The sequence below is a fragment of the Zonotrichia albicollis genome, chromosome 3, assembly GCF_047830755.1.
Source record: "Zonotrichia albicollis isolate bZonAlb1 chromosome 3, bZonAlb1.hap1, whole genome shotgun sequence".
NCBI classification, from domain to species: domain Eukaryota; kingdom Metazoa; phylum Chordata; class Aves; order Passeriformes; family Passerellidae; genus Zonotrichia; species Zonotrichia albicollis.
The window spans coordinates 73,052,045-73,073,808 of record NC_133821.1 but is presented as its reverse complement, the minus strand read 5'-3'; the positions used below and the strand labels follow the sequence as shown (position 1 = coordinate 73,073,808).

Genomic DNA, 21,764 nt, shown 5'->3' with positions numbered 1-21,764 from the left:
TTCCAACATGGTAACATGGCACAAACAAAACCACAGATACGATGCTCCGTGTGAATCTCATGCAGAAGTAGAAATAGCTTTGGTCTTGGGATATTTCAAGTGGCATTTATTTCTAAAGATCCTGTTTGAGTCATAATCTAAACACCATTTCTCAAAGAGACCTTAGGGCCTGCCTCCCTCTAGCTCTTGGTCAGGCTAGATTCTCCAAGTTGGCAATTGGATCACTTCACATGTGGAGGGGCTTTGCATGTCTCGATCCATGGATATCCCTCCTGTCTGGCACATGGCAGTGGGGACTGGAACACAAGGTCAGAGGTACTGCATGCCTGAGTCCTATGTCACTGCCCGGCACACAGGAGAAAAAGGAGCTTCAATTCATGCTGGGCATATTGGCAAACAGTGCAGGGACCAGTCTTGCCAGTTTTCTTTAAATTTGGATCTTTTATAACTAATGAAAAAGAAACCTATAAATAGATTAATTCATCAAAGCAGAGAAAATGCACACATTTTGGAAGACCAGTCTCCAGCAATAATCTGTGAACATTATGTTTCAGCAGTGCTTGATTTTCTTTTCCACAATTTCCTAGGAGTCACATTTATCCTGCCTTCAGGGACTGGTGCCCCTGCTTAATCAGATTTATAATAAGCCTAATATTTAGGTTCTCAAGAACAATTTGAGATTTCCTTCCAGTGAACATTAGAAAATGATACTGTGATTAGCCATGATATCTCTCTGACTGGGACTGTTAAACAAAACAAGCAGCTGGCACAACTGTTTGATTTGGGAAGAAAGAGAAGCAAGAGTAATGACAGCCTGTTTCCAGGTTTTTAATAGAGGAAATGTTTTTGATACAGAAGTCCCATCGCAGTTATATTTAAGTTCACATACAAAGTAACACAAGAACACAAGTTGTTTTTCAAACATGGAAAAGTTCAGAAAAGCTGATTAAAATTATTTCTTACAGCCCTCTATTCACCTTTTTCTTTAGGCAGCCCCTGAAAGTTAAAAGAGTTATGACATGTAAGATAACCAAAGGGTCAATCCTGCCCAAAAATATATTAGTCAGCTAAGACTAGAGCAGTTTTTTGCCCAGCTTTGCCTTTGGACCATAAGGACTTTGTTAGCATAAAAAAACCCCATTATTTTTCAGAGAAGTGTGATGTCAGTAGAGCTCTTGAAGAATAAACAAAATCTTTTCCTTCATTGTGTATTACAATCTTAGAAAAATAGGGAACTGACTTTCTTCTCACACTTTTTACCATGAGTGATGCACAAGACAGAAAGCTTCTCAATAGATTATGAAATTTCAAACTGAACCTAAAAAACTTGGGGAAAAGTTTCAGATTTAACAACTGTGACACTGAGACAAGTGGCAGACCAGAAATCTGCAACTTTACATTTTTGTTTTCCATGATTCAGCCTAATCCCTTCCACAAGCAGAAGACTATACAAGGCATTGACTAGAGAGCTGTTTCTTTTTCTTCAAATTTCAAAGTGCTTTTTTCCCTGGTCTTAAAATGTCTTAAAAGTAAACATCTGTCTTTCATCTGCTGGATGGCAATTTAAGAACATCGACCATTAACCCCCCAGGCACCTCTGCAGATCTGAGGTCCCTCATAGCAAGAGATGCTGGGGGCTCCTGGTGGTCCTTGGCTGCAGAGTAACCCAGAGCATCTACATCTCATTCTGTGAAGAAGAGAATACAGCATCAGGGATCCCTTTCTGCAATGCAGCTGGAGCATATAAAAAAAAAAAAGTCATAAAAAGCTCCTGAAACAGAACATCACTTACAGTATATGTCTGTTCCTACTTGTGTTCCCAATAGTGTCTTCAAGATTGACCTGTTTTTTTAAAAAAAAGAAAGAAAAGAAAAAGAAAGATTAGCACCTATTACAACTGAACAAAAATGTACTCAAGTACTCTATGGGATTTTCATGTCTAAAAACACAGTTTTTCTCTCTTATGTTTAGCATCCAAGTCTATCTACTGCTCTCTTCTGGAGCAGCTTTAAGAGTTCACCTCCTATCGAATACTTGTGCACATTCAAAGTGCAGGTACTTGACATTCTAGAATACATCTAATCTGTTAAATGAGTAGAAAATACTTTGCCTCCTTTGTTTGATATGCCACCTAAGATATTTCAGGAAATATGAAATCAGATTAAGCCTGAAATGCTCTGTCTCACCCAGTGACTCCTAAGTGGTATTTCCCTGTGCTTGGGATAAGCATTGGATGCCATTTCTTCAAAGAGCGAGCTGAGCTTTATCCCATCCCAAACTGGCTACACCAGGACTTGGAACGGGCCTCATGAAATTTCAACTTTTGTGTGCCAAATGACTGCTTAGCCACTAGAGCAGTGCTACTCCATTCTGGCACTCCTCAACCAGCACAGCAAGACCTCTTTGACCAGGGAGTAAGATAAAAAGTGGTGGTGGCTGGGCTGGGGGAGACCCAGGTGCTGTGACACACTGCTAGAACATGGTGTGTGTTGCCTCCAGCATTTAACACAAAGCACGAGTATTCAAGGGACTAATGCCTAAATATCATTCAGCCTATTCTGGTTTGTTTTATGGGGATTACTGTGCCTTGCATTTTACCACAGCCTCCCAGCAGTGTGCTTCCAGTGGTCCACAAGGCAGCCTACTGCTAGACCTGTTTTTAAAAAATGGGATTTCACCAGTCAGCCAGGCAGTTTTGAAAGTGTTACTCCCAGTCAGACTAAGCTCTTTGGGCTTCCCCCCAGAGAAGCTGCTGGGATGCCTGGGACCTACCAGCACAGAAGCAGTTAATTCCTATGAAGACTCTGAGGAAAAAAAAGCCAGCCTAAGAACAGCCCTGTGTTGGGAGGAGAGCTGGAAAACGAGGCTGTTGCTGTTGTTTTCATTGTGTGCACTCTAATCAGAGAGAGTAAGAACAATAATGCATGTAATGCTGATTTTGGACCGTTTCCATGCAGCTTTTCCCAGGCTAGGCAGCCTTGGGAACCACTGATAGTGTGGCACACCAGGGGCACAGCCTCAATCACCAAGCACAGGGCAGGGCAGCCTTTTCTGCACATAAAATATGTGAGGGATGACAAGAATCTTCCCAGCATGGGAAGTGGCAATAACAAAAAAAAATATACAAGGGGCTGAAGCTGAGTGCAACATCCACTGCAGAGCATGCCTGCAGGCAAGGCTCAGATTTGAAAGGTAGACTGCTATTTTTCATTTCCTCCCCCGTTTTGTGCTTGTTTGTTTGTTTGTTTGTTTTCTCTTCTTTCATTAGATGCCCCCCTCCCCCTCTCAGCACCACTTTGAAGCCAAGATGAAAGAATTGCTGTGGCTGCTGGCACAGAGCACACACAGGGAGAATGACTGAAGTGTGCTTTAGTTTAAGATGGCATGGCTTTTTTTTCTCTTTCCCCAAGTAAGGGAGGGACAGGGGGAGGGGAGGGGAGAAGAGGAGAAGAAAGTTATTCAGCTAAAAACAATATATTACACTTCATTGAAAAGCATATTGCACAGCTTGGATTGAAACATGGTCCTAATTTTTCAAAGCTTTGCTCTTCAAGGACAGAGGGTTTTGGGTAGCTAAGATGTGGCATCCTCCCAGACAGCAACTGCCCATATTTTATTCATAAAACCTGCCACATCAGTGTATGATGAGAATTGACACAACAAGCTGCAGCTCCGTGACCTGTTTTGAATAAGTCGGTCAAATCAATGATGTTTGTCCCTTAGTAGCAGAAATTTATGTAGCCACTGAGGGGTGGAAAAAAATCACTTGCTACCATTTTTGTTTCTGAAACAAAGAGACGCCTTTGAACAGTAACAATAAAAGGATCAACTTGTTTTCTTTTCTTTTCTCTGGCAATTGATTTCTTCTGACATCCACTTTGAAAAAAGAAAAGAAAGAAAAAATTTGGCAGAAGAAGGGAATAGAATTTACAGACTTCTTCCTTGACACTGGAAGATGTGATTATCTGTGAGTGGCTGATTCAGTGATTTGGGGAAATCCTGGTGTCAGTGACATCAGCAAGGGACTGTCAATGACTTCAGCATATCAACAAGTTCCAGTCCCACCAAGTTCATCATGTGCTGTCCGAGCCTGCAAGGACAAGGCCCTTCCACCAACTCAGGCTTGTCCCGATGATGGGAAAGTTGTACAAAGACTTTGTAAAATCCAGGGAAAAAAGGAAGGTCACCATGGATGGTTGCAATATTTTCTCCTGCCTTCAGCTGCCAGCCCTTGCCCCTATAAAAGTGTCATTCACCACCAGAATTTCATGCTTATTTAATATCTGTTAGTCACTGTTAAACTGCCAACAGCTAGCTAAATTCATACTAATGTTCTTTTAAATATGCAGCAGTCCTACCATTTACAATCATTATGGAATTAAACTGTAGAATTAAACTCTCAGGTCAAATACCTTAACATATACCTAAAACAGCATTAATTAGCATGTCCAAGGATTTTTTGGAAGCCCTTGAAGAGAGCAATTACAGCAATTGGTGAATATCCTTTGAAGGGTGGATTGCATGCAGCTTAGCAAGTTAGAACTTCTGACTATTAATTTATTTTGAACTAATTCTGACCCTGCTTCTGTCTGCTAACTGCAAGCCAACTTTCAAAGGCCAAATACACTGGTGTACAAAGTAAGCCAAGTTTTCTGGAGAATAGAGAGCAGCAAGCCAGCCTCTCAGAGGGATGGGGCTGGTTCTGTATCAAAGATTAATAGTGAAACAAAAGAATAGCAAAATAGGTGTTATCATGAGCTGTTACACAGAAAAAATAATTTTATAGCAATATGTTTTGTATATGGAACAATGCAGGGCCCGTGTTGGGAAACAGCACAGCCATTGAAAGAATTCCTTGTCACAGCAGTAACAGAGGGGACTTGTTACAAACTAAGCAGTTTCCAAGCAAGCAGCAAACAGGATTTTGTGACGGTGGCATCACAAGAGGATCATGAGGAGATCTTTAAACAACAGACAGACTATAGGACTTGAAAAGGTTTTCTGACTTGGCTCCAAGGAAGGGCCAGTTATGCCCAAACTATTCCAGGCATGTTTATGGAATCTTGTCTTTAAGATCTCAAATGATGGAGATTCCTCAGTTTCCCCAGGTAACATAATTCAGTGTGTAGCTGACTGCACATTAAAAATCATTCCTAAGATCTACCCCAATCTCCTTTATTACTGTTTGGTATGCATGCATCACATTCTTCTGGAAGGCAAAATGCATTACTCTTTAGCATTTTCATTTGGGCTGCCTTTCTCCTTATCATGGATATGTCCAGTCAGGTCCATCTTCCTTCTTAATGGCTCCAGGATGGTGAGATTGAAGCTGGAATATGCTCCATTACTTGCAGCATTTTGCCTAGCCAAATCCTAATTGCAGGACTCCCTTTTGTGAGTGCTGTGATACATTTCCTATCACTATTGTTTCAAAAGCACTGGCCCTTTCAGAAGTGCAAGCAGGAGGGGGTTGGAAAAGGAAACATCCAACGTTTAAATCAATTGCAGTAAGTGGGTACCAAAACATTGGGCAGTGAACTTTGCATATCAGACAACCACATGGGTCTCTCTCAGTCTGAATTGACAGGCCAATAATAGTGAAAAAAAAATCATTTTAACTGAAAAATAAAAATAATTAAATAGAACAATTCTGCATGTGGTTATTCTCCTATTACTTCATAGAATCCAGCTACAAACCAAAAATTGTGGAGTGAGGAAAAATCTAGGATCCATAAAGAGTTATTTTTCAATGTGGTGATGTTAACAATGCTATCCAAAATTCTCTCTTCTCAAATCAGTGGATTAGATGTTTCCTTGAGATAATTACAAAGCAGTGACACAGGAAAGGCAGACCAAATTTTAATTCTTACCTAGCATCCAAGAAATGAACCACCTATTTTAATGACCAGAAAGAAGATTCAGGTAAATTTTTGTGGGCTTCAGTAAAAGTACCTATTTGATGTTCCTCAGAGACAGAAATAGTCAAATTGTTAGTGCTGTGAAAAAGAAATTGGACAGGCATGTGAAGAATGAAAATATAAGAGATAGTGCTGAAAAAAAAAAAAATACAAAGGAGACACTAAACCCTTTACTTTAGGATTTAGATGGCTTTGAACATTGGTGGGAAGGAATAAACCTGAAGAGGGGGAACACAAACATGTCTGCTTGTGTAAGGCAAGGTTTTGTCACCGAGTGTCTGCTGCTGACTGTGGTTTTTAATGTAGAATATTGAACAGTATGAGCCACATACTGGTCTGAGAGCTACCATGACCCTAAAAGGAAGAGATATTGGAATAATTCTAAAATCAGCCTCAGGGTAACATCTTCTCCCTTTTCATCATCACATCTGGAACAAAAATATATACCAGGGATGGTCACTGCTAATCTCATTCACTAACTTATTTTTTTTACCATCTGAGCTTCAACACTTCAGCACTACATTTCTGGCTTTAGATTTTAGCTACAGTACCCAACTCCCACTACACCTGTGTGCTCCCCAACCATGAGGAGATTTTCCTGGCCATGTCTCTGACTCACCAAGACTCTGTGTGCAGGATTCCTGAAAAAAAAGAGAGCAGTATCCCTGCCTTACCACTTCTAGTGTAAGCCTGTACACTGTCCCACCGTTACAGCAACCACATTTTCTCTGAATCCTTGGGTTTTGTCTAGTTTATTTGGCCTAAAATGCCATTTGTTCTGTCACTGAACTGTGAGCTACATTTAGTGTCCAGCAAATGGTTTTTTGTCTCTGCTCTATGACCAAGTCAGGAGCCAGACACAGCCTGCACACTTGTTCTGTGGGGAACACTTTTATTAATGAATACATGATTGAGTGTCTAACAGGAAAATATCAGCATTTTTGCAAAATCAAAAATGTTTTCATTAAATAATTAAATATTTTTCATTAAATGACACTGAGATATCAGGTTGATTTTTCAATCCTTACGAATCCTTTGGCAGGCAGCAAGTCCATGTAAGTTACTGAGTCCTGCAGGATAGGATCTTTTTGAAAGATTACAGAAGAATTCTGGTATTGGAAAATGAATTCATCCTCTCCTGTGTGTGAATGGTATAATCAAGGGAAAATGTGTCATGAAATATTTGAAAGAAAAAGAGTAGGTGTGTTTCAAAGCACAAATAAATCTCTACCTTTGTAGTCTCTCAGCAGATCGCAGCAGGCAGATTAAGGTTTTGTGTCACTAATGGTGGGCTTTGTGCAACAGGCTTGAAAACTTACTACCCTGACATTAGTCCCAAACTAAGGCTTATTAGCCAGACCAAAAGCAGCTGTGTTGCCATGACCCACAGCTTTTAAGGAAACAAAACAATTAGTATAGTTATAAATAACTGCTTTTGAAGAGCATAAGTCATACATTTCTGGTTTTCTTTTGTGTCCCTTATAAACAAACTAGCCCTTAAAATAATTGTGTTAAGACCAAAAACATGTGAGATATATACTGTGACAAGTAATAGCCTCTTAAAAGAATTTGGGAGTTTGGGGCTTTTACACTCCTAGAGTAATAAAGATTGTAAGAGGTTTTTTTTAAGGACTGTAATGACATCTGAGAGGAGAGCTTCAATTGCCATTGACATTTGAATATCTCAATCAATTATGTGCAGACATATTTCAAAGTAATGCCTGCACTATCTTCTGATTGTGCCAGGAGAAGAGAGAAGCTTGGAAAGCCTCTGGCCTCCTGAAGCCACAGATTTTACCTCCAGCCCAGCAGGAATGGCAGCAAGCAGGGGCAGGAGCAATGTGGAACAGGTCAGAAGGAAAAAAGGCAGTGCCACCGATTTGTTCAAGAGGTCAGGTCCTTGCTGTCTTTCCCAACGGCTTTCACTCACTGAAGCTTTTCTCTTCTTGTACTGTTCTTGTGCTGTTTAAGTTAGACCTGCTATTTCAGCTGGGGTGTTTATCTAAATGAAGGCTGTAATGCTTCTGTCACGCTACTCTTCCTTGTCTGAAGCTCTCACTAAAATCACAGTGTTATTCTGGAGACAGTAAGAGATTTAATAAAGAGAAAAGGGCTTCTCTTGCCCCTGAGTCACAACACAGGTCTCATAGAGGTGGAATAGTGATGCAAGAGACCAGAGCAAGCCCTTTTCCAGCAGCAGGAACAGCAAGGATACTGAAAGATTTCTTGAAATTGGCATCAGAGAGTTCCCTACATGTGCCCCAGCATTACTGAGAGGGATACTGAGTAACACAAGGTTTCTAGATGGTGGAAAATTTTCTTTTGGCTCTTTGGGCCTGTTGACTGTGGGAATGAGAGACTCCTGAGCAGGTACTAAGAGACTGCCACAGTACTTTCCAATGTGACCTTGTAACAAAACTTTGGGCCTCACCTTACCTGTAGATGAAGCTGCTGCTGTGGAAGAGCCCTAGCCATAATCCAAGAATGGAATATCAATCACATTTTTTCTTTCTTCACTGGGCAGCAGCTACAGATTCCAGCATGGTGTGAGGCAGGGATGTTTTTTTGGGTTCCAGAAGGTGATTAATCCAAAGTGCAAGGGAAAATGTGTAACATTCTTGCTGCTTGAAAGTCACCAGGGCAGAGATGTTAATTTTAACAATCTGTCACAGATGTTAGAGATTGCTAAACTAGGGACTTGGATCTCAAGTATATTTTTCAGTTTTCAGAAATAATTTAGTTATCTGGTCTAGCACTAATCAGCCTACTGCTCCTCTCCTCAGGAAAAATGCATAACAGGGGTGTAGCCTTGAACGTGGGGAGACCAAACTGAAAATTATAACCATTTTCAGCTCTGTCAGAGATTTCTGCTCTGAATTTGAACAGAGCATTTGGATGTGTGTCAGAATGACAGGATGGTGACTATTTCAGCCTCCAACCCAAGGCTGTTCATGAGATCAGTGACAAAAATATTTTGTGCCCAACACACTTTGCTCAAACATGGGTTTCCCACTAGCTGCCCATTCCTATTTCAAGGCAGCTGCTAAACCCCGTGCAGCCATGGGTGGCAGCCCTGGCAGGACTCAGCCAGGCTGGAGCCCTCTCTGCAAGGCTTGAGGTGCCTTCTTCTGCTCAAGGGGCTATTGGGATGATCCGAGGCTGCTGTTGAACTGATCTCCCCCATGGCCTTTCACGTGGAAAGTGACAGGTTCTATGGCAGCACAGGCAGCAGCATGGTGGGCTGCTCTGCTTGGACCATGTAATCTGTCCTTCCTATGCTCTTCCCCACATTCTTACATGGAAGCAGCAATGACAGCAGGGACAGTGACAGATCCTGCTTGGCTCGCTGTCAGTCTGAGAGCAGACAAAGCTTGTCTGCTTTTATTACACCCTTTTGCCATAGTAGGCCATGGAACACAGATATAGAGTGGAAATTTTCATCCTGAAACTATAAGGGCTATTGTCTCACATAAGAGAGCTCTGCTACTGCCTTTGCCTTCAGTTTGGACAGTCTCAGCAGGGGAGCATCCTCCTGTGCTGATGTGCTGGTGTGTCTCCCTGGCATTCTTGCTGTGAGCAAGAGAAATAGTGGAGCAGAGACTGGGGCTCAAAAGAGAAGAGGTTTTCTGATTCGGTGTCTCTGTGTCTGCCTTTGTCTGTTATCACAGAGATTGAGTTACAGCAGTGCAAAGGAGGCTGTAATCCCCTGGCCATGGAAACCGAGAGGCCTCTGCCAGCAGAGCTACAGAAGTGATACAGATCAGCAAAGGAACCCTCTGCCTTTACAAGCCCAGACAGGCTCTGCAGCAGCTCTCATACATGACATGCCATGCCATTAGTCCTGGCCTTCTTGCCTTCATGACACTACCCCAGGAGACCAAAGTCTTGTCTTTTCTTCCTAATCTGGTTTCTCACATATCACTTCTTTCTGTGGCATGGCTTCAAGTGGTCCTCAGTTTGCTGGCATCTGTGTCAAAATACATTAAAGCACCCTCCTTTTCAAGGAGGAGGTTTTACTGAGGCCTGTCACTAGTGGTGCTCCTTAAGGTTCAATACTGGGCCCAGTATTGTTTAATTTATTCATCAATGGCTTGGATGAAGGGGCAGATGCCTCCTCAGCAAGTTTGCTGATGACACTAAGTTGGGAGGAGTGGCCAATGGGGCTGTGCAGCCCTTCAGAAAGACCACAACTGGTCAGAGAGGTGAGCAGAGAGGAGCTGCCTGAAATTCAACAAAGGCAAATGCAGGGTCCTGAACCTTAGGATGAATAATCCTGGCCACCTGTAGAGGCTGGAAGCTGATCTGCTGGAAAAGAGCTCTGCAGAGAAGGACCTGGGGGACAGCAAGCATCTGTGAGACAGCAGTGTGTCCTTGAGGCCACGAAGGCTGGTGATATCCTGGCATGCACTAAAAGAGCATTCCCAGCAGGTCGAGGGATGTGATCCTGCCCCTCTACTCAGCCCTGGAACAGGTTGCCCAGAGAGGTTGTGGAGTCTCCCTCGCTGGAGATATCCAAGGACTGTCTGGATGCAATCCCGTGCCATGAGCTCTAGCATGAGTGTGCTTGAGCAGGGAGGTTGGACCAGGTGACCCACTGTGGTCCCTTTCAACCTGGCCCATGCTGTGATTCTGTGATTTGCAGACTAAACACATTAATTGCCTTTACATTTGTACTCAGTGTGGCAGGAGACCATAAAAACCAGGCTGATGGCTAGTCTGGAAAAAGAGTGTATTTCAAACTCATAAGGCCACTTCAGCAGAGTGTAAGCAGCCTAAATTCCATTATGGTCACAACCTCAGAGGCATGCCTTCTGGATTCTATAATGGTCATGCAGCCAAGACAGAAAATGAGCCTGGGGGCTGTAGGTTCAGCAGCACTCTGTCCACCAGCACTGAGAGCAGAGAAAGACTCTATTTGGTTCAGCCTTGGTGGCGCCTCTTGCTGGGTAAGTAGTCCCAGAACATGGTGAGTTTTAGGGTTAGACTGAAGAACACTGAAAGAGCTTTAGTGTCTGGTAGTTCTATAATCAAAAAACTATTAATTCACAAAGTTTTATATGGCAGTCCTATTAAAAAAAATCAAACTAACAAAAGGAAACAGTACTATAAAAACACAAACCACTTAGAAAGACATTGTTATATTTTTTTCAGTTCCCCTGTGATGAAAGGTCTGTCAGTTTGCAACCTGGCATAATTTGCTTCTTGGCAGCACTTACCCCTCTCACTTAGCTGCTCTGAATTCCTCCTTCTTCTTCAATGTATGTGTTCTTCTTTGGGTTTGTCATGGAGTCTTCACCATCTGTACCACGTCAGCAACACTACAACCTTACACTCTAGAGAAAAGGCCTTTCTCCCAGCCCATAACTTCCTCACCCATTGCTAGGATTGCTCTTTTAAGACTCGTTTAGGAAGACAAGAAAATAAAAGGGAAAAAAAGAAGAGAAGACGTGAGAGGAGGGGAGATAGGATAGTAGAGAAGAGCAAAAGGGAAACAAGTCCTTAAAGTATACCCCATTAAACATATCTTCTGAGATCTGCTTATCTGTACGTTACCAAGGGAAATTTCTCTCTGTGAACTTTGATGTATTGAAAAGAGGGGGGAAAAAGAAAAGAGAAAAAGGAATAGAAAGAAATCCCTGTGGCATAATCCCCACGAGAAGACCATGTCCAAGAGTGACATTCTTGAGGCTAATCTTCCCATATGTCCTCTCTAATAAGCACGGTAAGAAATAATTGCAACCATTCCTGCTCAAGTTGCATATGCTGGCAAAAATTATTTCACCAAAAGAGCATTCTTTTGTGCAAGTCCCCGAGCGCCTGCATGAGGCTTCAAGGCTCTCTCTCTCTCTCTCTCCCCCCCACATTCCTGCTCTCGAGAGTGCGGCACTCAAGTATGGTGTGGGTTGTGCTTTTGGGTGTAGTGAGTAAAGGTGACTCTTGCTGTTACTGTAAATTAACCTGTCAACACCAGCCTAAGAGCCGTGGCCAATAAAAATAATGGGCTTGTGAGTGAAGAGCTGTTGACACAGCATTTCAGAAAGACAAGTTCAGCACTTGGGGCTGCAAGGGCACCAAAAGTTTTTGTTTTGGTTTTTGGTTTTTGTTTAGTTTTTTCCCCCAAGTTTGCTCGTAAAATACAGAAAAGAATTCAGCATCATTTCCAGAACTGCTAGTGTAAAGGGATGGTCTGGATATCCTGAGGATTTTCAGCCCTGGAGGCCACCTGAGATTGTACGCTTAACTTGAATATCTATATTGCATGAGAAAATCAGTTGCCAGAGGGTTAAATGTGTTACTAAATAATTTTCCTCCATGATACTCCTTAAAGTGGGCCGATAATAGAAAATTGAGCCCTCCATTTTCTCTGCCTTTGTAAAACCATCACATATATTCACATCATCTCCTTTGGGAGAGGCATTAATGTATCTCCATATGGAAAGCACTGACATCTTCCTTTTCTCTTAAAACTACCTTGCTGCAGTTCAGAAATAGAGGTAGACTTGAGTGTAGCAGGGCATAAGCACTTCTTTGTTCAGAGTGGGTTTTAAGTAGCCATTGGTCTTCAAAGCTGTTTGAGTTCCAGCAAGTTGAGTTACAGCTAGTGTGATTTTGTAAGTATTGTTTCCAGTACTCAGGAACAATTCATGCTGTGCTCCTCACCATTTTCAATTAGACCAGTACATGCAGAGCTTGTCCCACCAGCCTGATCAGGGCAGTCCCTTAACCAAAGGGAGCAAGTACAAAGGAGCCTGTGAGCAAGCTGTGTGGTGGTGTGTGGGGGGGAGAGGAATAATTCCCTGTGCCCTGGTGGCTGGGACAGAAATTGCCTGTGGAGAGACTTTTCATTCAGTCATTCTTGCTGTCCTGGTGTTCCTCTGAGTCTTCCTGACACATGGCTCAGGTCAGAGCACTGATGCCCAGGTGCTTTAAACTCAGTCTCTGCCTCAGCCCGAGGCTAAGTGAAATGCTGGGTGAGACAAGAAATCTAACACAAGAGGAATGAAACCACCCCATGTCTGTGCTATTGTGTGTCTTCGCTGTGGGTCTCCAGACCAGGAGTGCTTCCTTCCCCATGTTTGTGCAGTGCCTTCCACAGGGACAGCAACATCTCTGAGGGCTGCATGGGAGTCCAAAACAACAGCCAGAGATGCCCACATGCAACTCACATTTTTTATCTTTTAACAATGACTGCTACCGAGCTTAGCATTGTCACACTGTGCTGCCATCCTCTCTGGACTATTGCTAGCTATGAGACAGAGCTCTCCTGCTTCTTGTTTGGTTTGGTTTCCTTTGGTTTCCTCCACAGGAGTTTGGCAGACTCACCATCACAGGCAGGAGCACAGCTTTTTCCATAGGCCAGAAACATCCTCCACAACTCATTAAGGTTTTACAACTGTTTTACTGCAAAAGAGTTGCCCAGCACTCACGCAGAGCTCCACTCCAGTGAGGTGCCATCTGCTGCAGACAGAAATGCAATAACATGATTTTCATCTCAAAGAACCTGCTAGCTCACCCTTCATAGAGTGATAACCCTTGCCTCTGCTAACCTGTACTGCTTTCTTGGAAAAATAATTTAAATTCAATGTTTGACTCAGAGCTATTTTGACTCTTTTTTCCCCCAGAAGCATTATTTGATTTTTAAGGCCTTTAACAGAAAAAAAAAAATAGGAAGTTTAAGGCTGGATTAACCAAACTACTTTAAATATCTTGAGAACATGTTCCCTGAGCCTAGGTCCCTAATCAGCAAAGTTTGCTTGCTGCAGTATTAACCAAGAAGAAAAAAAATTCAACGCTCCTCCTTATGACTCTACTGCAGAGAACAACATTGAATTTGGGCAGTTTACCTCTTAGGAACTTGTCTCAACACTCAGAAAAGGTGAACTGGAGTGTAGCTTACCCAGTATTGCTAACTGAAGCTTCATACCAAATTATAGACAGTAATTAATTACCCACTCAGACAAGTGCTGTAAACACCAAAATATAGTCGCAAGGGAGGGATGTGCAACCTTCTCCCTCTTCTCTGCATTGTGAAAGTTGCTAAGCTGCCCCAAGGATTGAGCCTTCCAAAATTCAATGTTTCCTTCTGAAAATGTCGAAATGAACCAGTAGGGCATTTCCAGAACTGACTTTGTTAGTTTTTTCTTCGCCCAGAAGTCGCTGTCCTGCTTGACCCAGCGTCACAGGGCTGAGCTTTTGGGCGAACGCTCGATTTATCGGGGCAAAGAGAGCAATTGCCAAGCCCTGCTCTGTGGCAGCTCCTGCCAGGGCAGGTCAGCAGCTGGGGAGCAGAGCCCTGCTCTGGGCACGGCAGGCAGCCCTGACCGGCCGCAGGAGCTGAGCGACTTGTGTGGCAACATGTGGCATTTCTTCTCCATAAAAGAAGAAATCACCAAAGCAAAAACAGATGATAGAGAGTAGCCGTTGCTGAGATACTACAAATAAGTAAACAATCCTTGGGCTTTGTGCTGTTGTTATTTTTCTTTAATGAGGGCTGTGGGTGGGAGGCCCTGGCGCCTCTTCAGTGCACCCAGCCTAGAAAAAGAGCTCTCTCCTACCCTGGTTGAGTTGACAATGCAACAGGAGTGGTACCTCCTGAGCAGCTCAGCCCACAGCTGGGGAGTAGCCCTCCACTTTGAAGGTTTCTACTGCTGGCATCAGGGTAAAATATGAAAATTCTGTCTCTTCTCCTTCATCAAATTGTGCAGTTCTGCTCCCACAAGAAGAAATGCTGTCAGGGACTTGGCAGGCTTCCCAAAGCTCAGCAGTTGAGTGACAAGGAACAGAGAAGGGCACTGTACCAGGGCAAGTTATGATTTTTTGGCTTATTATTGGGTATTTAAACCATAGAGAAGATGTCATCAGAGGTGCAAATCATCTCAATTGTAAGCTGATGGAAGAGCGCATAAAATCTCATTTTGAAGACAAACCAAATTGTACCACATGAGTCAAAAACCTTTTAGGCACACTTGCAAAATATTTTTCTGCATTCTGCAAATATTATGTTTGTCCACTATGAGACATATTCATAAAAATATAAAGGTACCAGTGGAAATGAGGTACAGGAGTTGTCCCTGGAAACATCTTCAGCCTTCAACTTCTATATTCAAGTATTCTCCTACTTCAAGAAAACTCATTCTAATTTTTTTCAGCCAAATGCAATTGCACTTACACATGGGTTTAACAATTCTTCTCTCTCTGGACCTCTATGTCTACTTTTTTGCCACAAATCTGGCCCTGTTACTGGAAAAGAAAAATGAGATGGTTATTTGAGATTCCAGCTGGACACCGGATGGATTGTTCTTCTCCATGATACAAGCCCAGCCTCATGGGAGCCCACAAAAAAGGAGGGCAGCATTTCTTTTTCATTCCTCCTGTACACTGGGGCACTGCTACTTCTTGTGTGTCTTTCTGCATGTATTGTCCTGATGTCTTATGGATTTTTTTTAAACTATCAATAATGCTCCTTACCCTACTGTGGTGAGAGGACAGAGACATTTTCCCCCCTTCAGAAGAGGAACTGTGCTGTGTAAGAGCCGCTTTCCTTGTCAAGCACAAGTTTGAATGTGAAGGTTTGTAGCTGCACCTTTGGCATCCTGCATTACTCCCACAGATTGCTTCCTTTTCCTGATTTCTCAATAAAACCTGTTGCTGCCACTTACTCCTTTCCTAGCAAGTAAATGTACAAAAAGTACGAGCTGCAAACATTAGTGAATAATGAATGTACCTTTATGTTGGAGGGAAAAGCAAGAACAATGTGGGCTGGCCAGACCAGTCGGCTGCTCCCAGCCAGCTGCTGCCAAAGCAGGGGCAAGGGGAGAGAGCTGAAGTGCCCACCAAGTGCGTCACTCCAGGTGCCAGCTCAAAGGGTGCATGGTTTCCCACAGAATTCTATTTCAAAGCCAGTGTCCTGAGAGGAGTAAAGTTTCTTCTTTGGAAAACTCTGTCTCCAGCGGATTCTCAAGTGTCTACTAGAGCTGTGTTCCCCCGGCAGTGTTTCTCTCAGCTGGTGTTATGCAACAAGCCGTGTGATTTCATGAAGCTCGCAGGAATGCCATTAACACCTTGTGATTCCTACCAACTTTAGCTGGCCAATTGCCAGCTGGTTTGAAAATTATCAAGGGGCGTGAATATGAACAAAAATATGCATGCCACATTGAGTGGTATGGTGGGAGCCTTATTTCCTAGAAAACCCAGGTAGTAAATAAAGCAAAATCACAAGTAATGCTGTTGGCAGTAGTGTCAGCTGCCCCCATACCTGTCATGGTGCTAAGGTCACCCACAGGCCTTGCTGTTCCCAACCAGCCTCCCTTAGGACTACACAGGCCAGGAGCCCATTTCAGTTCAGCCTGGGGTGGTCAGTCTCTGTCCCAGAGGTGCCACAGCAGTGCTGGCTTCCAGCCCCATGTCCTGAAAGCTCTAGACCTATGCCATAAATAGTCTGTCTCCTGGATGTGCATGGCAGCTTGTCTCCAGTCCTGCCTCTGGGTCTGGGTGGATTTTGGAGCCATGCATTAGGCCAGTTCCATCTCCTCTTGCTTCTGACAGAAGCACCTAGGTAGTCCCTGGCCCTGTTTTGTCACTTGCTGTGTCAGGGTCTGTTGATGGGTGCTGTCACAGCCTCCAGACCTGCCCACCATGATCAGAACTGGGACAGAACCCACTGGTGAGGACATGACCCACGCTGGGGTCCCCTTCACCCCTCAGCTCATCCACTTTCAGGAGCCAGCTCTCTGCATACTGATGTCACCCACCAAACAAAAGGGCACATGGTGGAGCTCTGAAAGTTATTGAAAGACTCACATTACTTAGGCACTATAAAACATGCCTAAGAGATATAACTCAAGACACTGAGGTGTACAGGAGTCTCATCAAGACCATCAAGATGATAAAATTACAGTACAGGTTTTTATACAGGAGATAGGGAAACCTGACCATCTCATTCCAGGATGGAGCTCCACCCATTTTGTCAAAGGAGACTTCTACAGAGCCAGCCACGGCATCCTTACGTGTCTAATGTGGAATATTTAGCCAATTAAAGGTAGGTCTGTAATATCACCTCTTGGAAGTGTAAAACTTTATGAAGTACATATATACAACCACTCAGTAGATAATTTGGGACTTACAGATTTGAGATTAATGTCAGAAGCTTTGGGTGGAGGAGATAGAGAGCAAAAATGAACAATGATATCCCTGCTTGCAAAGAATTTGCCACTTCACATGTTCACAAAGTAGAAATACTTGATACGACCTTATACAACAAGCTGATATTCTTTGGAGCATCTTCCCTGGTGAGGAACTGCTGAAGTTGATTTATGTGGTGGGTAGGAGCCTTTAACACTAAGACCTCCTATGAAAAAGGCTAATAGTTTACAAGCAAAGTCATGACTCTATTTATGCAAGTATTATCAAATTAATTCATAAACAATGACTTTTTAAGCAGAAAAAATTTAAATAAGAACTACAGCCTTGTGTCATGTGTTAGCAAAATAATTGCAATATTAAATAACTCCTACAAGGCTTAAGGTCATGGAGTAATGGCTGGAAGCTTGTTCAGCTTCTCTGAAATGGAGGCATTGCAAATATGTTCCTCCTGCTGCAAGCAAGATCACAAACTCTGGAGAATTCCCAAGAGTGTGTTTATGGTTACCTGCCAATATGATGCTTTAGCTTGGCTATTTGGAGCCATGAATAAAAGGAAGAAAAGCTGAAGTCTACAGCTGATAGCAAAGAAAATGAAAGGAAAAAAAATCACAGAACTGGTTTCAAAAGAATTGAGGTTGGAAGGCAAAAGGTGGCACAGGATGTCATGAGGAAGTGCCAAGTGTCAGTGCGGGAGTTTTTGATAATTTAGCCCTGTTATGAAAATTATGGGGAGGAACCAGTTGGAGCTCCAGTGGCAGTGTGCTTGGAACTACAGTAGGTACAAAAGCTAAGGCTGCCACTACCCTGAGAAACCAGAGCAAGATTTTTAACAAGGGTGACAAACATGGTGTTCTTGGTATGGTCAGAAGCCAAAACATTTTGGGATCCTGCAGTGTGCTCATTCTCCAGTAAAGTGACAAACATCACATTCTACTTTGTTAAGACAAAATCAGTGAGTTAGTGTTTGGTTTGCTTAATCATTGTACAAACATTTGCCTGAATGTCCTCAGCAGTGCTATTGTCATATTTTACTGTCTGTTCTTTGACATTTTACAGGCACATCCTTCAACAGCCTCTCGGTTTTGTCCTCTGTGTCAAAACCCTCTGTAAGATCTATCACGGCCACCTGTGGGCCAAGCAGCTTCTTGTGGCACCTTCTTTCCTGGGGACAGTGGAGCTGTCAAGATCCACAAGTTCAAGCCTTGTGCCTGTCTGGCAGCACTCTGCAACATCCAGGCTGCAGCTGCAGCACGTGATTGTCAGCAACTGCAGAGTGGCTCAAACAGCAACATTCACACCTTTTGGGAAGAAAATGTAGAAATACGGTGAACCCTTAATCCTCTAGCTATTCAGAGCTCAGAATTAAAAACACAAGAGAAAATTTCTCTTAAAAAAACAGAGAAGGAGAAAGATGCCATAATATCCTTCTGTTCTTGGGGGATTTTTTTACAAGTTGATGAGCTCTTCAAAACTTAAGATGACTAGCACAGTAAAAGAAGCCAGGAAATGACTGTCAGGTTATTTTCACAAAAACACAACCAGATCCTGCCTTTCTTTTTTGAAAAATAATTTATGCTGTCATTAGCTATAGATGATAAAGAAAATCTGTTCCTCTGCAAGCCTGTGAAAAAGGGTTAAAAAAAGTGTCATATTCCTTACTTGACATAATAGACTAAATAATAAAATTTAATTCAAGCATGCAGCTTGCACTTAGAAACATTTTTATCCAACCAGCCAGGTACCTCAGAATATATATAGAGATTAATCTAGTCCTCAATTCAACTTTTCTTTTAGTGATCTCAAACTGCAAAAGTTCAACAGTCTCCTTCATGCAGGAGGACTATTGTGGAAACCCAGCTTTGTAATGAACAGGCAACTGAAGCCAGTGCCTAATGTGTGAGCACCCTGCTCTCTTTCCTCCTGGTGTAGTGTTGAATGACTTGTCTAAAGTACCTCTGCTTTATGCTGCAAAAACATTTTACCATTGCTATGCCCAAATCAGCGCTTTATTGTGGATGTTTTTTTTCTCTTTTTTCAGCCAGATCAAACTAGTGATGGCTTAAACCAGCTCTCTGTCCTGTAGAGTGTGGTGTGTCCTTTCAAACCAGCATGCAGGAACATTAAATTAATTTGTGAAACCTTCCACTCCAGTGCTTCTTCAGTTGTTTTTTTTATGTGTTTATGTGCTTGACTATTGTGTCTGTAACATACAAGAACAAGAACCATACCTTCCAGTACTGCTTTGAGCAACCCATAGCCTTGAGCCTGGAACTCTGTAGGTACAACTACAGTTCCCAGTTCAGGTGTTAGACCTAGTGCTGAGGAAGGAGGAGATGTGATGATTGCTTTCAAATGCATTTACTCAAACACCCAGAGCAGCCAAACATCAATGCTTCAGCTTTCACGCTTTGCAGGCTCAAAGACCTCAGATCAGGACAGCATCTATGGATGTGTTTAATTAGAAACACATGCTGAAAACATGGACATCAATTACACTAACTTCATTGCAACTTAATTGAAAATGTGCTTAAATATTTCCTGTTTGAGGCCTAAAAGAACAAGAACACAGCTTTTCAAAATACAGGACATTTCATTGTGTGGAATTTTAAAGGACTTTATGTGCTGCATATGCTGGCAGTATTTACCCTGAAAAGCAGCTGCTTCTGAGGTGGAACATTTTGTGTGCTATGAGAACAAACAGCAACGCTGTAACAGCTACAGACAATGATTATATCATGCCCAAATAAAACCAGTGTAGCAAAACAGACAACCAGAGCATAATTTCTCAGTTTGAAATTTGGAGGAGAAACTAAGTGTTACAAAAAGCTGCACTGAAGCTCTGTCAATGAGCATGGAAATCTGGAACCCTGAGCTTCACGCCGGGACACTGCATTCCTTATAGGGAAGAAGGACCTCTTCCTTAATTAACTACCAGGACAGCCTTATTCCTTGTGCAGCATTTATTCTTCTTGCAAGGTATCTCATGCCAAAAGCCATGCTTGGCTTGCAAGAATGTCACAGCCTGGCTATCTTGGAGACAGGGAAAAGGCTGCCTAGCAGTTAGAAAATGTCATAAAAAGTTTTGTCACTATTATTTAGTCCTGTTGTTGCCCTCCACTTAGGACACTTAATCCTTTGCACTTATTTTTAAAAGCCGTTCTGTGCCACCACTTCTTCAGCAGTGCCTTAAAATCGATAGCACGATATGTTCCACAGCTGTGTGCTTGGCCTCACACACAGCATTTGTGTCCTTTGCTTTCAGCAGCACACCAGCAGCTGCACAGACACACAGCCTGATGCGCGTGAGAGGCTCCTGGGGATGCACGGGGCACCCACTGAACGAAGGACGGTCTCCTGTGCCTTCGTGCACACACCAGCTCCTGTGCTGAAGCTGTTGTTGTGTGGTAAAACCTCCAGGTACAACTCCATTAGCCAGAGAAGTATTTTTGGCAGTAGAACTCTTTTCTACATGGATAGGGTGTATTGATGTCATTTGCCTTTATACTGCTTAGATAAATACGCAGTAGATCCTCTATCGGGCCATTCACGTTATTTCTTTAATTTCACTTCGTTAACCGTCGCCATATTGCAGTCAAAAAATTACATGTCTGAGATCTTTGGCTCAAAACAACCTGCCTGCATGATCACAACACAAATTTGTTCTGGAACATATATGCCAAGCAGTGTCAGTCTAGAAATATGGGAAAAAAAATCTGTTCACACCATTTAATGTTAAGAAGAACCCCATTTCTTCTCAGTTTTGTCTCTGTTGTTTTTCTTCTTCTATTGCTTGATGCCCTCTTTGATGAGTGATATAAAAGACTTTTTAAAAGGACATTGGCAGCAGATTAGTCTATGATGTGAATTAATCCCACTCTGTTGTTCTTAAAACATTTGTCATGTCAGAATTTACGAGGCAGCTATGCAATAATCATACAAAAGATTTTTACATGGTTGAAATTACAATTCTACAGCATGCACACACCAATAGACATAAAAGAAAACAAAAATACATACTCCAGTTACGTTAGTAGTAAGAAGACAGGAAAAGAGCTGGACCACCATGTTGTGTAGAAGGAACTGCACCACTTGACCACACAAACAGAAAATATTGAACCTTTGCATCAGTCTTCAATTCAAATATTGGGTGCAATCAGGCAAATAACAAAACCCACATCAGAGCTCAGCTCTCAGGCTAAGAGCACAGCCTGACACTGGGTAGAGAATAGTTAGAAAAGTTAGCTGTTTAGTTTTGTTGTTTTCCAAATCAGCCTCCTAATTAATTTTACCCTCTGATATTTAAAGAATTAGCTGAAACTAACCTTGAACTTTCACAGTACTCAGATGGGCAAACACAGAATGGACATTCATGCCACCCAGTGAGGATCATCTGAAAGTCACACATCATTAACAACCTACATTGCACAGTCATTGGAGACAAGCATCTTCTCCAGAATGCAATTTCCTCATCTTAAAATGGTTCCTAAAATGAGTCAATTGAGGCACCCATCTCTCCCATAATTACAGAGGAATCCTTGGCAAGTATTTTAAACAGGACATTTTTAAATTGGACAGCATCCAGTGCTCCAATATCTCACATCATGTAACCTGAATTGCCTTTATACCTTCAGGAAATGGAAAAATTATGTGATTGTAGGGAAATCACATTATCTTCATTGTAGGAAAGCCACTAGAATGAAGAAC

General features: G+C 42.5%; 1 long non-coding RNA gene across 1 annotated transcript; it reads right to left on the bottom strand.

Moving 5' to 3' along the window:
* Window positions 1-717: 717 nt before the first annotated feature.
* Window positions 718-2,324, bottom strand: LOC113459379 (uncharacterized). The gene is made up of 3 exons (XR_003380549.2): window positions 2,187-2,324; window positions 1,793-1,842; window positions 718-1,687 (listed from the first exon to the last, which is right to left on the bottom strand). It is a non-coding gene; the product is annotated as an uncharacterized LOC113459379 (long non-coding RNA).
* Window positions 2,325-21,764: the final 19,440 nt, after the last annotated feature.